Here is a 13,779-nt window from a genome sequence, read left to right on the forward strand (position 1 = left end):
AACGCCATGGATGGGCTGTCGGGGGGCACCCCAATCGCCACACAACACAAGCACAGCCGCGCAACACAGCAGATGCAACACAGCTACCGCCGCCGAGCCGAGTTCTACACAATTACAATTTGAGTTCGGGTTCTAGGAAAGGACCTCACAGGCTCGCCAAAGATCATCAAGCCGCATTGCTGCACTGCCACACTGCAAAGCTACGTCAGCCATCAGCTGCTTCCGACAATCCACATACACTTTAAGTTTGAGCCAAAGTTTGGGAAATAAATAATAGAATCTAGATGTTTACACACATTCACACAAAGTACTCATAGCAGAGACAAGTATATATCGACATGAAGAGCACATAGATAAGTAGAATACTTACACATAGAAATGAAGTACATATGCATGCAGACATGAAGAATATTAGAACATAGGCATTAAGAATATATACACGTGTAGGTGCAGCCCCTAAAACCATTAATATGGAAAAGATGCTGGGTACAACATGGCAAAGAATTAACCAAGGTCCAGCCATTTTCTAAAATGCAGAGGTGGCAGGAGGTCTTAGAATTAGCAAGTCCTCATAAACTAAGATGCTGAATTTACAAAAACACATGTATTCCTAAAACATGTGCAGAGCTCAGACTGTAGTTCACAGCTAGAGTCAAAGTCAGAAACTAGGAAGGGAATAATGGATGAATGAAACACAGACACAAGATAACAGTTCCAAACAACCATTAATGCCCAGGTGCATTAGATCAAAAAGCCAAAAGACTTCATAGAAGGTAACTGAATAGTGTCCCAGTGGCCATAAAAACACAACATGTAGATTAGAATGAGCTAAAACCTTAATATATAGAAGGAAATCCACTCTCAAACACAGTACATAGGAAGGTGACCCAGATACAAGAAATACTGGTTATTCATTACGAGTCAAACACAGATGGGACACATGCATTATTACCTAAGCGTGTACACAGACACTAGGCGGCTCACACCGCTAAGTAGGAAGATAAGGAAGGCTTCATCACCTCTGGATGATTAGGAGTATTCTTTAATTGAAAGTATGGCAGACACAGAAATCTCTTCCCCCACTTGTGTATCATTTATATCTTGACGCCCTGTGAGAGTGTCCAAGGTTGGTAAACTAGAAGCCAACCAATAGGAAATCCCCTTGCCACACCTCTGATGTGTTACGCTCACCTGGTCTCTGTGGGGGAGTTGGGGCAAGATTGGAGCCCTCCCTGTAATTGACTCCCTCAGACCGCTTCTCTCCCCCAACAACTGCCACTTTGTGGGCCTTGAAGGTGGAACCTGTACCAATGAGAAGTTGAGAGACAATGGGCCTCATTCCGAATTTGGAGGTAATCATGGCGCTAATAGCGCCATGATTACCTCTAAACTCATTCCGACTCCGCCCTGGTGAATGGAGCAATTACCGGTCCATTCCAAGTTTGGTGGGACCGGTAATTCCCCATTCACCAGGGCTCTTCCCCATTCCCATTGAGCCCTTATCGGGCTCAATGGGAATGGGGAAGGCGCTAATAATGGTACCGCAAATTGCGGTACCGTTATTTGCTCCAAAGTCCTTTTGCGGGTCCCTCCTTAACGCATGGAAAAACCAGGGTGGTAAGGGATTACCGGCACTGGTGCCCTTACCGGTGCCGGCATTCCCTTACTGCCCACATCGTAATGAGGCCCAATGAGGCTTGAGTGGTGGATTCATGGTCCTCTTCCGCCCTTTCGTGCCAGAATATGGTGCACAGAAGTTTACCCATGCAGGCTCACCTGATAGTATGTACGGGCGAGCTCTCCGTCCTGCTTTCCTTCAGCAGGGGTGCTGAGGATGGACCTAGTTACGTCACTGGTCCTGATTGCAGACGTCCAGACTGGCTGCGACCGTTCTGTTTTGAAGGTAAGTGTTCTTATGACTTTCGTATTGTCAGTGTCCTTGTAATGACACTTATTGTTCGTAAGGGTATGTTGTCCTTTCTCCCCTTTGTAGCAATGAAGATGACCCAGGATCGCGTGATGGCAAAAGGAAGCAGCTCCGGGAATTTCCATTATTGGTAGGGAAGCTGGTGATTTCTGAGATTGCAGCAAGTTTGTAAGTTATGCTTTAGCGGTTAAAGTCTATGCTTTCGCTCACTTTAAGTGTTTTACTGTCTTTGCAGATGCGGCAGGTTGGCGATGTCTGGAGGCCGGTACCTGGCTCCTGGCTCCTGATGGTGGTCGGACACGTAGGTTCGCATGGAGACAGCACCCGAACAAGGTCCTAGTCGATGGAATGCTGTACAGCTAAGGTTGTTGGAAGTACCTGTTGAGGACTCCGAGAAGGTGAGTATGAATGCGGCCGAGTTGGGAGCTTATGAGACTTCCAGCGACGAAGCGATCACAGGTAAGGATTACGCTGTGACTGCTGAGTGAAGGGAGATGAATGTGCTTCTGACGGTGGTGCGATCTCAGGTAAGGCGAGCGCAGTGACTGCAGAGAGGAAGCAAATGAAAAGGCCTCCGGTGATGATGCTTTCCAGGTAAGATGGTCGAGGTGGCTGGATGTGCGCCCGTTGAGTCAGGTAGGTGGTGAAGGGCTCCGGAGACTGGGGGTGCACGTGCTGGATCTGGTAAGTCTGCAGTGAGCGTTACGTTGCTGATAGAAAACTAACGTGAAGCGCCAGTGTTCCGGGGGGGGTGGCTTATATAGCCTGGCCCCAGACACTCCCTGTAGGCTCTGCCTTGCGGCCCCACCTAGCTCCTCCTTTAGTCTTCTGCACGTGCCTTCTCAGTGGTAATCTGGCCCCGCCCGGCCTTGCTGCATGTGCCCCTGATGTTCTGTGTGCTGAGCACACTTTGAAATGAGCTTGGTGCCAAAGGCGCCAAGACTGGGTCCATTGGGACCTTGTTTGTGGTGGAGAACTAGGCTCTTGTCTAGTGACCATCACACGATGATAGATAATGCTGACCAATTAACTGTCCTTGTAATGATGTATTAGAATAGCATATGTAGTAGGGTGGGTCCAGGCAGAGCCATCAGATATGTATCCACCAATAGAGTTACTAACCCCTAAACATCCTATATGTAGCTTGAGTTGCTAGCCAACTCCACTTCCCCATAGTTTTTGTAAAATGATAGTGTAATATGACGATATTCATAACACCATGCTGATGCAAAACTTCCTTGCAATCATTGGAAATGTGAGAGCTATGAGATTAAATATTTGTATGCTGTCCCGTCTTGGATTTGTTGTTTGAATAGAGCTGGGTTTTCACGTGCACCTGAGTCCTCTATCATTGATTGTTATTTTGACTAATGGTGAGATCCTGGGAGCAGTTTTTTTTAATACTTTATTTTTATATTTTCAACATCAACAACATTACAACAAAGTGACTGTTAATCCTGGGAGCACTTTAACACGTGGTTACAGAGGATGGCTTTCTAGACATTTCTGAACTATTGAGGACTCCTCGCTGCATCCCGTTGAAGAGCAAGGGTGGTCTGTGGAGATCAGAGACAATGCACAATTGAAAACAGAGGTCAGCAGGTACCTCCTTTGACGGAAGAGCCCTTCCTGGCCCCCTCAGGCAGCCACGCTGGGCGAAGAGGGGAGCAGGCAGCTAGAGGAGACTCAACGCTGAAGATCCGAAGATGATCCATGGATGTGATTATGAACAGTGCACACCAAACTCGGTGAGTCAGGGTTTTTGGGTGTCACTGATTTATGATAAGCAAAGATGGTAAACAATTGAATACAATTGAAAAAGGGTTGAGGAAGATCACGTGGTAAGCCTCTTCACGGGGCAGAGAAAAGAGAAGAATCCCCCTTGTATAAAGGAAGAGAGCTTTATTTTGATTACTGTTTGCTGGCACCAGCCTTGCATTATGGACTACTTTAGAACTGTAGAGGTGTTTTTTTTCTTTGTATAAGTAGAAGAAGTGAAGTGGTGATGTGGACCAGGAAAACAGTTCCAAGAGTGTGAGCAGCGGTTTTGGGGCTGTTTAAGAGATGGATTGCGTGCTATTGGGGACTTTGTCTCAGAGAGAGATGTGGGTGTGATAACAATTGGGGAACTATGGATGAGAGGGGTTTGAAGAGTACTGAAAAAAGGTGAGCAAGAGATGAAGCAGTGTTTATTGATCATTGGTAAATTGTGATTTATATTGTTAGCATGGCGGATACTCCTATTGTTCATTTGTATGAGACACTTCATAATACAAAACCAAAATCCTTTAAGTACCACGTTCAGTGGGTTAAAGATATGGCTGGCAAAATGTTATGCCATGGCCTCAGACAGCACCCATTCGAAAATGGTGCTGAAGCACATGTACATATTTACACAAAACACATAAGGGAAAACAATTACAGAACATATTGAGTATACCCAAGCTGTGGAAAATGTTCGAAGAAGAGGAGGAGCAAAGTGACAAAGAATGCTGAAGTGGGCACACAACCCACAGCTCATCCTCCTCTTCCCCAAATTAGTGACCTGTCCATGGCTGTACAGGGATTGTATAGAATAAAGGCAGCTGCATGGTATTCTAACCCCATATAAGCACACCTGGCATATTGTGATGAGGATAGTATGAGAGGCATGAAGTTGAATTGGCAAAGCCCAGCACAATTCCAAGAAGAATGTTGTATGCAGTGCAGGGTGCAAACAAAATTAACAGATACAGATGATGAATGTCAGGCACACAGGACGAGAGAGATGAGACAGCGATTGTGTCCAATAAATTGACAAGGAGGGCAGATATTGGTGAAACTCTATGTAAAGGGTATTGATGAAGGTGAAGAGAAAGTGAAAGTAGGTAGGCATAGACAGGAGGAAGAGCAGGAGAACAGAGGAGCCAAAAAGAGGAGAGAGAAAGAGAAAGCAGACGAGATGAAGATAGGGGAAGAGAAAAGAAACAGGAAGAGAGAGAAAGAGCAAGAAAGAGAATGACGATGAGGTGAAGAAAGGGAAAAGGAGGGAAACTTAGAGAGGCGTTGCAAGGAAGCTTTGGAGTTGAGGTGAGTGTGCACTACCTTTGGTGGTTAATCAATTTTATTCTTGATTTTATTAATTAATATCCCTACAACACTGACCAGCAGTGCTGAAATTCCCCAATCTAACATAACTATCAGAGACTCTTAATGACATTGCATTTGCACTGATACTTCACAGGTTTGCTTGTAATCAGTACCCCGTGCTGCACAGTATTTTCATCCACGCTATATACTTTAGTACATCTCTTTAGGTCTAATCGTAATAGTACGAGCAACCAAATACTTCAGGAATTGCGCATATTATACATTTTCATTTTTTGACCATTGTACATCCTTTCATGTTTTTCGCCGATCTGGCGTTGCTTTATTGCTGACAAAACATACACTTCTCTCACGTGTAATCAGAGCAATAGACGTACAGACAACCATGCACTTTATGTAATTAGCACGGCTACTTCTATGGTCCGTGTGCACATTATAACATGGCCGCCATATTTTACCCATAGCCAACTCTACCTTCAGGCGTTCCTATAGCAACTTTTTATCAACATTGCCACTCGCTGTGTAACGCGCGTCCCCGCGGTTTCACGGTGGTTCAGTGCGAGTCGTTACGAGACACAAGGTAAGCACCAGATGATTTTGAGACTTGGCAAGCTGTCTAGAATGATAACAGTTAGTGACATTTCCCGTGTTTACAACCTTTGCAGATCTACTTTGAGAGATTGTGCCTTATGCCTACGATTGTATCCAGCAACTCCGGGAAAATCCCCAGCCACATCTTACATGTGCAGAAGCCACACAATTGAGAATAGAGGTCAGTTTTAACTGCATCTTTGTTTTACATCTGAGTTTTGTCTGACCATAGTGCCACAAGTAACACACTATCGTTTTTCTTTATTTTTCTGCCAATTCCACAATTTCATCACTCAAATTAATCATACCAACCCGTATGTATACTTATATATTTTTTTCAATAATTATTTCAATGAATGTCGTGGATTTTCTTTTTTTTATGGTACATATGACTACATGGGACTAATACATTTATGTATGGGGACTAATTCAATCATGGGATGTCACAACAATGGCTTTCACAAATGCTAATGTTTGGAATGGAAAATTTACGTGGAATGAATATGGTTATTACTGCACTTATGTAACATTAATTCATGGACTGTTGCCAAATATGGTCATTTGAATATGGTCAAATTAATTTGTGTTATAATTATTGAAACCAGATTAATAAGGCCCTGATGAAGGAAGTTAATTCCGAAATGCATTGGCCTTCCTTATGGCACCTGCATGAATAGAGATTTACAATCTCAGACTACTATGAATAAATATTCAGTAAAATCAGATAAAACAGACTGAGTATATGATTCTTTTTACTTTGGATACATACTTACCATAAGCTAAAAGAAAACACATAGTAGTGGACAAGGGTGTGTAGCCCGTACCGCTGGCTTCACAGCCAAGGTCTTGGAATGATAGTCGCAAGGAAGCTTTGACATCCTGAGTAGAAACACATGGTTTGACAAAGGAGAAGAAGACATTATGAAAATTTGACAGTTTATAAAGGAACAGAAGAGTTGGCACAAGTATAATAGAAAGTTGGGAAACGTGTCAGCAAGAGGAAGGCAGGGATGTTTTGGAATAGGTAGTGAGTGGGACATATTAGATAGTTCCCTTAGAAGACTACAGTTTGAGGATAGAGAGGATGAGGAAGAAGAAGAAACGTGATGGACGAGCAAGATGAAGAGGAGGGTGGGGAAGAGGAAGCTACATGAGCACTGTCCACAGGCACCTGTGTAGGGAGAGAAGAAGCTTGGTCAGAATTAGAGGAACCAGCGATAAGACTGGAACCTATTAAATATCCATGGGTCCCAGGGAGGAGCTTGAGAAGCCCATAACAGAAATATCCTATGTAAATAGGCAAAGGGCCTCATTAGGACCCAGGCGGTAAGGGGTTTACGGCGGCGTAAACAGCGCCGACCCTTACCGCCGGATTCCGAGGTCCCTTAGCGCCATGGAGGTTTTAACACCTGCTTTTAGCAGGTGTTAAAATCCATGGCGCTAAGGGACCTTGTTGTTAATTACGCCACCGTAATTTACGGTGGCGTAATTAACGCCTTCCCCACTCCCATTATGCCCTATGGGGCAAAAATGGGAATGGGGAAGGGTAAATGGGTTAATTGGGACTTACCCCCCCACTCACCTCGGAATGGGGCGGTAAGTCCGCCAACCACCATGGCGTAAACGTAGTTTACGCCATGGTGGTAAAGGTACGACCCAGTCGGTAACTTACCGCCTGGGTCGTAATGAGGCCCAAAGAGATTTACTGGGATGAAAGAAAGTTAGCATGATTGAAGCACCAAAGAGGACGAGGGGTGCTGCTGCACCCTTGTGCTAAACCGGACTGATAAAATGTTAGCTATTATAGAAAAGTAGAGGACTAGCCCACCATATACCTTGGCCGCAGACAGATAAAAAAATATTGTAATTTGCAAATTACTGTTGCTTACAGCAGGAACAGGGAGGTGGATTTATGAGTTCAAATGAGAGATGGCTGGCATGACATCAGCTGTGGGTGACATGAAAAAAAGGTTTGCTGCAATATCGGGCAAGCAATCAGAGGACATTTGGAAACAGGCAGCATATCCTGGACTGACAGCAAAAAATACATACAAATTTCAAAGCCCCTTTTAACAATTGTTGAGCAGACATGTGAAGGACACTCAGAGAACAATTCCCAGATACATCAAACATCAGTGCGATAATGACACTGAAAATGGGTCCAGACAAAGACCCAGCTGCTTAAATACAAGACATTCAGGAGAAATGGCGTATAGAATCCAGGGAAGCGTGGGACAACATTATAACCATGTTGTATCACATTTTATGTCAGAGATTTCTGGAAGAATTGCAAAGGCAGATAAAGAAGATTTGGATGATTGAGGCGAAACTATTGACCATTGTTCACCATTTAAGCATAAACAAGAGAAGTACAGAATGATAGTTGAGGAAAGGAAAATAGAAGAAGCAACATTTGTCCAAAGGAAGCTGTCAATATTGTCAGCAGAAGGAGCTGTGATAACAATTGTTGCGGAGAACAATAACGTGCAGGAAGCACAGCAGACATAGACAGGTTTTAATGGAAATTTTGCAGGAAGATGGGAATATACATTTTACCCCTGAGGGAGACGGTTTGCACCTAGAGGGAGGGGGTTTGGATTTCAAGCACCGCAGGCAGGAAGGTTTAATGGGGGGCCAAGATGACTTGCAGGAACCCCAGCAAAGTCCTGGACATGCAGGAAACTGGGACGCATCTCACAGGTTTGTAGAAATAGGGGAGGCATTCAACAAAACTGGCAACCATTAGGCCCAAGAGGAGGGTTAGCGTACTCACCCCAGTATAGCACTGCATCACCAGAATGTAACATCCAAGATTGCACACAGTATCAGCAAACATAGGTGCTGCAAATGCTGCAAGCACAACAGGCAGTATAAACATAAATTAAACAACTGCAACAGGCAGTACAATCCTACAGAAAACACAAGTGCAACCAAAAGTACCCTAGAATGCAATGGTACAATGGTATGCCAAACATTGCCACAAACACCGGCAGCACCCTGAGCAGGGGGTGTGGCAGTAGTGGGAGGGAATCCTTTTACAGGAACAGGACTGAACATAAATCCACAATAGGACAGCCCACAGAGCTACTTGATGTGTCAACTTCTATCGATTACCACAGATCCCCAAGAAGTACTGACAGTCGGGGTGAATGAGGGTGACAAGACATTTTGCTACTTGGTAGATACAGGGGTGATGAGATCCTGTGTTAGAGAGGGAAGGTTTTCATTATCAGGAATATAAATGGATGCACAAGTATTCTCTAGGGTTATGGCAATGGTTCCTTTTACAGACAAATTGCCCATAACCATAGGATAGCACAATATGTCTATGTTATACTCTTGAAAGACACTAGTCAACATATTGGGGAGAGACCTGATGAGCAAACTAAACTTGACGATTCATTTTACTGAGGAGGGCATCATTTGTTTTACCCCAGACATTCATTATGTCAGATCGCACAGAGAGGGGCGCCAATAAACCCAACGGTATTGTTTTATGTAGTTTAGATTCTATTGGCATGGCTTCCATGAATACAAGACAAATTGTTGAGACTACCAGCATCATTTTCATTCAGGCCAGTCTACAGGTGGTGCCAACACCTCCCCTTTCACCTGAATATAGATAAAATGATAGGCAGATCAAATAGTTCACTCCTCTATCCATCATTGTAGAAATCAGGATTAGATTGCCTTTATTAAAAGTAAAAAGAGCACAAGGCACTGCACACACTTGGTTTGAGGTGACATGAGAAATGAAGGGTGCTTTAATATTACACATGTTCCATAAGTGCACAATGATATATTATGAATAATAGATACAAATTGAGAAATGCTTAAATAAATGAAGAATATAGTTTCCTGAAGAAAGGCACAATATCAGACAAATATATATTTTAAAATGGATATTCACATGTAAAACGGTTTCCAGTCCTAGGCCAGGTGGGTGAAATTATAAACTATGCCATGGGTATTCAAATAAGCAAGGGGGAGTGACACACTTGCAGAAAGTTTTTGGCAGCATCTCACAGTGAAATGATTAGGTTTGTTGGGTTAAAAATGGAATTGGCATATAAATCAGACAAATTGAGATTAGGTCAGGCAATTAATAGAATCTTAGATACCTTTATGTATGTTCTTATGGAAAAGTGTACAAAGTGTGTCATACAAACTAATTTGAGAGACCAGCTGTATTATTTTGACACCATAAAATAAGAGTATAGATATTCTCCAACGCTCTTAAGTACCAAACCCACTTGGCAAAACCTCAGACAATAGATAAGGAACAGACATTGATGCCTGGAGAATGTTCTTGACAGGAGTTCATAGTTGTGTCCAGCCAAATATAAAATAGGCATATTCATTTTGTGTGTCAGAGAAAATTAAGGATGCCATATATGCTAATATAAAATTGCTGTGCATGTGATAAAGTTAACCAATGATAATGAAGGGATGTTTGCCCTCTGACTAAATTTGCCTATCAGAGTCTACAATTTGCAAGGTGCTAACTAGCTTACAAGTGTTACAAAATCTTAAAACATCTATAAAGATAGGATGGAGGCAGAAATGCATTTGAGTGTATTTTTGGCTGTGATCATTAAAGACACATTTTTTAAAAACTCCCAGGTGTCTGTTTTTTCCTACCTCTGCATAAAAGATGAGAGTCCATGGATGTCTGATGAATGGGGGTTAAGGACCTGCTATACACCAGAGATACCTACTGATGTGAAGGAAGGGCAAGGGCAGAGTAATATTACATAGATTTGTTGTGCAGGTGGGACTTGGCACACTGTGGTAGTGCTGGACTCAACACAAAGACTAACTGACAAAGACCTATTTGAAGATGATGATTCAGATGATGAGGTGATTTTTAAGATTTGTCTTACATATCATTTGCAAATAGAGTACAGAGAGGCTCCCCAATAAATTTCATTGGTGAGAAAAGTATCTTTGTATCTTCATTTATTCAGCAAGATTTGGCAAGGGTACTGTGTTCATTGTGGTCCAGCGGCTCATCTGACATTGGTTTATTAAAAGTAGTAGGAGCAGTGAAACTAAAATTGAAGAAATATGACATTTTACCAGGAGTACAACAGTACCCCATGTACAAAGATGCTGACAAATGTACTTACGAAACAATTGCTTCATTAATACGGCAGGGTATGTTAGTTCCTTAAAATTTGCCATGTAACACAGCAGTGTACTCTGTAAAAAATGCCCAAGGAAGGACTTGGAGATTTACACAAGATATAAGTCCTCTGAATAATATTATTGAGGCTGAATTCCCATTGGTGCCAAATCCATCAACCATATTATGGAATATAAGGTCCACAGCTAAATAGTTAACTGTAATTGATTTAAAAATGCTTTCTCCTCCATGCCTCTGCTTGAAGATCTGTAATATTTGGCTGTGTTTACTTATTGCGGAATCAGATTACAACACATTTGCCGCCCACAGGGGTAATATGAGTCCCCCAGTGTATTTAATCAAGTTCTGTAAATGTGTTTGGGAAATGCACAAAGACTCTGTAAAATTACTGACAGTTTTGGCTGTAAAAGGGCACAAGGTAGAAAGCCTAAAAGTAAAGGCCCTCACAGCCATAAAAGCTTATAAACTGTGGCTAAGAAACAAGAGAACAACGTTACCACAAAAAGACTCAGAAATCATGCCCAGAGTGTTGGCAAAGCAGAATTCAAAGGGTTTTGGGGCTTTAATGAAAGCACCAGGAGCCACAACATGTGATATACAGCAAAACCACGTCAGGGAAGATAGATGGAAGACTGACTTCTCCAAACTCTTTGAGGAGGATGCCACATTCACATACCCACTCCCAGTAAGATAAACACAAGGGTGGAGTCTTGTACCAAATATTGAGGACATTGTAGAAAGAATCAAGAAACTAAATCAGTCTAGAGCACCTGGGCCAGACGGATTAACAAACCAGATGCTGAAAATGCACCCGAGGAATGGGCCGAGTTTATCAGAAATGTACCGGGGAGAGTAGTGCAGTTATAGCGAATCCCAAAATCCTGGAAGTCGGCGACGATAGTTCCAATATTCAAAAGAAGTAATAAAGAAGATCCAAGGAACTATCATACCATCTCTTTATTGGATGTCATTGGAAACATTTTTGCTACTTTCTTGTTTGACAAACCTCAACAATGGACAGCGGAATACAACTAGCTGGACCCCTTCCAGACAGGCTTTGTGAGGAATGTGGTAACCCAAGCGAACATTCTATTGCTGAGCGTGCTGAAGGGAAATTTACTAAACCACGGAAAAAGGCTTTTCATCACCTTTGTAGACTTAGTCCAAGCCTTTGACAGCCTTTTGTGAGCTTTTGTGGCTCAAAGTAGTGGCTAAAGATTGCCCAACCAACATCATAAATCCACTAATTGAATTCCACGAAGGAACCACATTCAGAGTGCGACTAACAAGAAAGGGTCTTTTGTCATCAGAAATTTTGACCTATCAAGGAGAAAAACAGGGGTGCCCTTTGGCCCCTGCAAATTACCATTTCTACATTTCAGACATTGCAGATTTCGAACCACTACTCAGATCTTTCCCCCCATCAGTGGGAAAAATCAAGGTCCCCAGACTTCTGTATGCTGATGACATAATATTGTGGGACCATACAGAAATAGGGCTACAAAGGCAATTGGACAGACTGCAAAGGTTTGTCGAGCATAACTATCTTGAAATCAACCATGGTAAGACCAAGATTATGGCATTTCGTCAGCAGAAATGAAGATCAAACTTCAAAAGGAAACTCGGCACAGAAGCAATGGAGTCAGTCGACACATATAAATATCTGGGAGTGAAAGTCAACAACAATCCCTCAGAGATACCAATTCAAGATGCTCTGATGACAAAGGCAAAGTCACTGTCAACATAGGCGAGGATAATGGACAAAAAATACAGGAAATTCTCCACGTTGGCACTGGTAAACTTCTATAAAGGGAAAGTCTTGCCAGTATTAATTTCGGCATGGAAGCAATACCGAAACTCCCGTCCACTATTTGGGCTAAAGTTGAAGGGGTGTTCTGGCGAAGCGAATTAAACCTTTCAAAATCAACGCCCATGATTCACATCCAAAGAGAATGGAGTCTTTCATCATTGGCCGTACTAACAGAATGGAACTGCCTGACACTGTTCAGGAAAATTTGGAAGCTAAACTACACCAAATAACTGGATAAAGGACAGAAGAGTGACTCTGGAAGACATATGCTGCTCGGAAGAAGTGCTGATTCAGAAGCCAACAAGAATCAAGCAAAAACTCCTGCAAAAGAATTGGATTACTACCTTGGATGCAGCCGCAGCCAGCAGACCTGCAAAAGATCTCCTTGTGGGCAGTACAAAACTAAACCAAATGGCTAAGTATCGAAATGTTCTAATTTATGTTTTGTTGTGAGGGGATATCACAAAGAGCAATGGTTGATCCATGCAAAGAAATGACTATCTGTGTGGGGCTTAAGTATATTTTGGGAAAGCGCACTAACTATGCTTCGACTAGCAAATTACTGGTAAAAACTGCTTTTCACGCACAGACAAAATAAAGCTACCTTAGCTAGCTCAGATCTGGCTAGCGGATCTGAGTACTTTGGTTATAAACCACTGCCAGGCTATGAGGATTTTTGGGAGTTATAACTCCACCTTATACTCAGGCATTGTTTATTAGATCTTGCCTGGTTACTCTGCCTCTGAGGTCTTTTACTGCCAGCTGGGACAAAAATCAGAATAAAAGCTGCCCAATTTGTGATGGCGATAATGCAAATTCGGTGCATTTTTTGCTTTTTTGTCCCGGTTTGAAGGAGCTTAGGAGAACATATTTGGTTCCATTGTTCATCCTCCTTGTGGTGAGAACAATTAGGGGGGCTATGTACCACTGTAAATCTATTGAAAACTTGAACACTGTATGTTTTGTTTCCTTGTATATTTGATGAGCCTGGCATAAAGGAAAGATGTGTTAATTTTTATCAAACTGAATTTTGCGCTAGCACTTTTGACTTTTATCTTGTCCTTTAAAAGAATTTTATATTGGTCTTGTACTCGTGTAGCTTAAGAATGTTTTATTGTACCTGATGGCTCTCACTGAATAAAGGTTTTCAACAACAACAACAACAATAAAACCAGATTTGAGGGACCCTATATAGTAGAAGCAGTGACCCCTTCTGCA

The 13,779-nt window shown here is 42.5% G+C and overlaps 1 long non-coding RNA gene across 1 annotated transcript; it reads left to right on the forward strand.

Annotated features, from left to right (window-relative positions):
• The first annotated feature begins 5,528 nt into the window (after positions 1–5,528).
• On the forward strand, positions 5,529–6,330 carry LOC138513106 (uncharacterized). Its single transcript, XR_011281706.1, has 3 exons — positions 5,529–5,594; positions 5,680–5,786; positions 6,211–6,330. It is a non-coding gene; the product is annotated as an uncharacterized lncRNA (long non-coding RNA).
• The last annotated feature ends 7,449 nt before the right edge of the window (positions 6,331–13,779 follow it).

The sequence above is a fragment of the Ambystoma mexicanum genome, chromosome 12 (genome assembly GCF_040938575.1).
Source record: "Ambystoma mexicanum isolate Mex_15411 chromosome 12, UKY_AmexF1_1, whole genome shotgun sequence".
NCBI classification, from domain to species: domain Eukaryota; kingdom Metazoa; phylum Chordata; class Amphibia; order Caudata; family Ambystomatidae; genus Ambystoma; species Ambystoma mexicanum.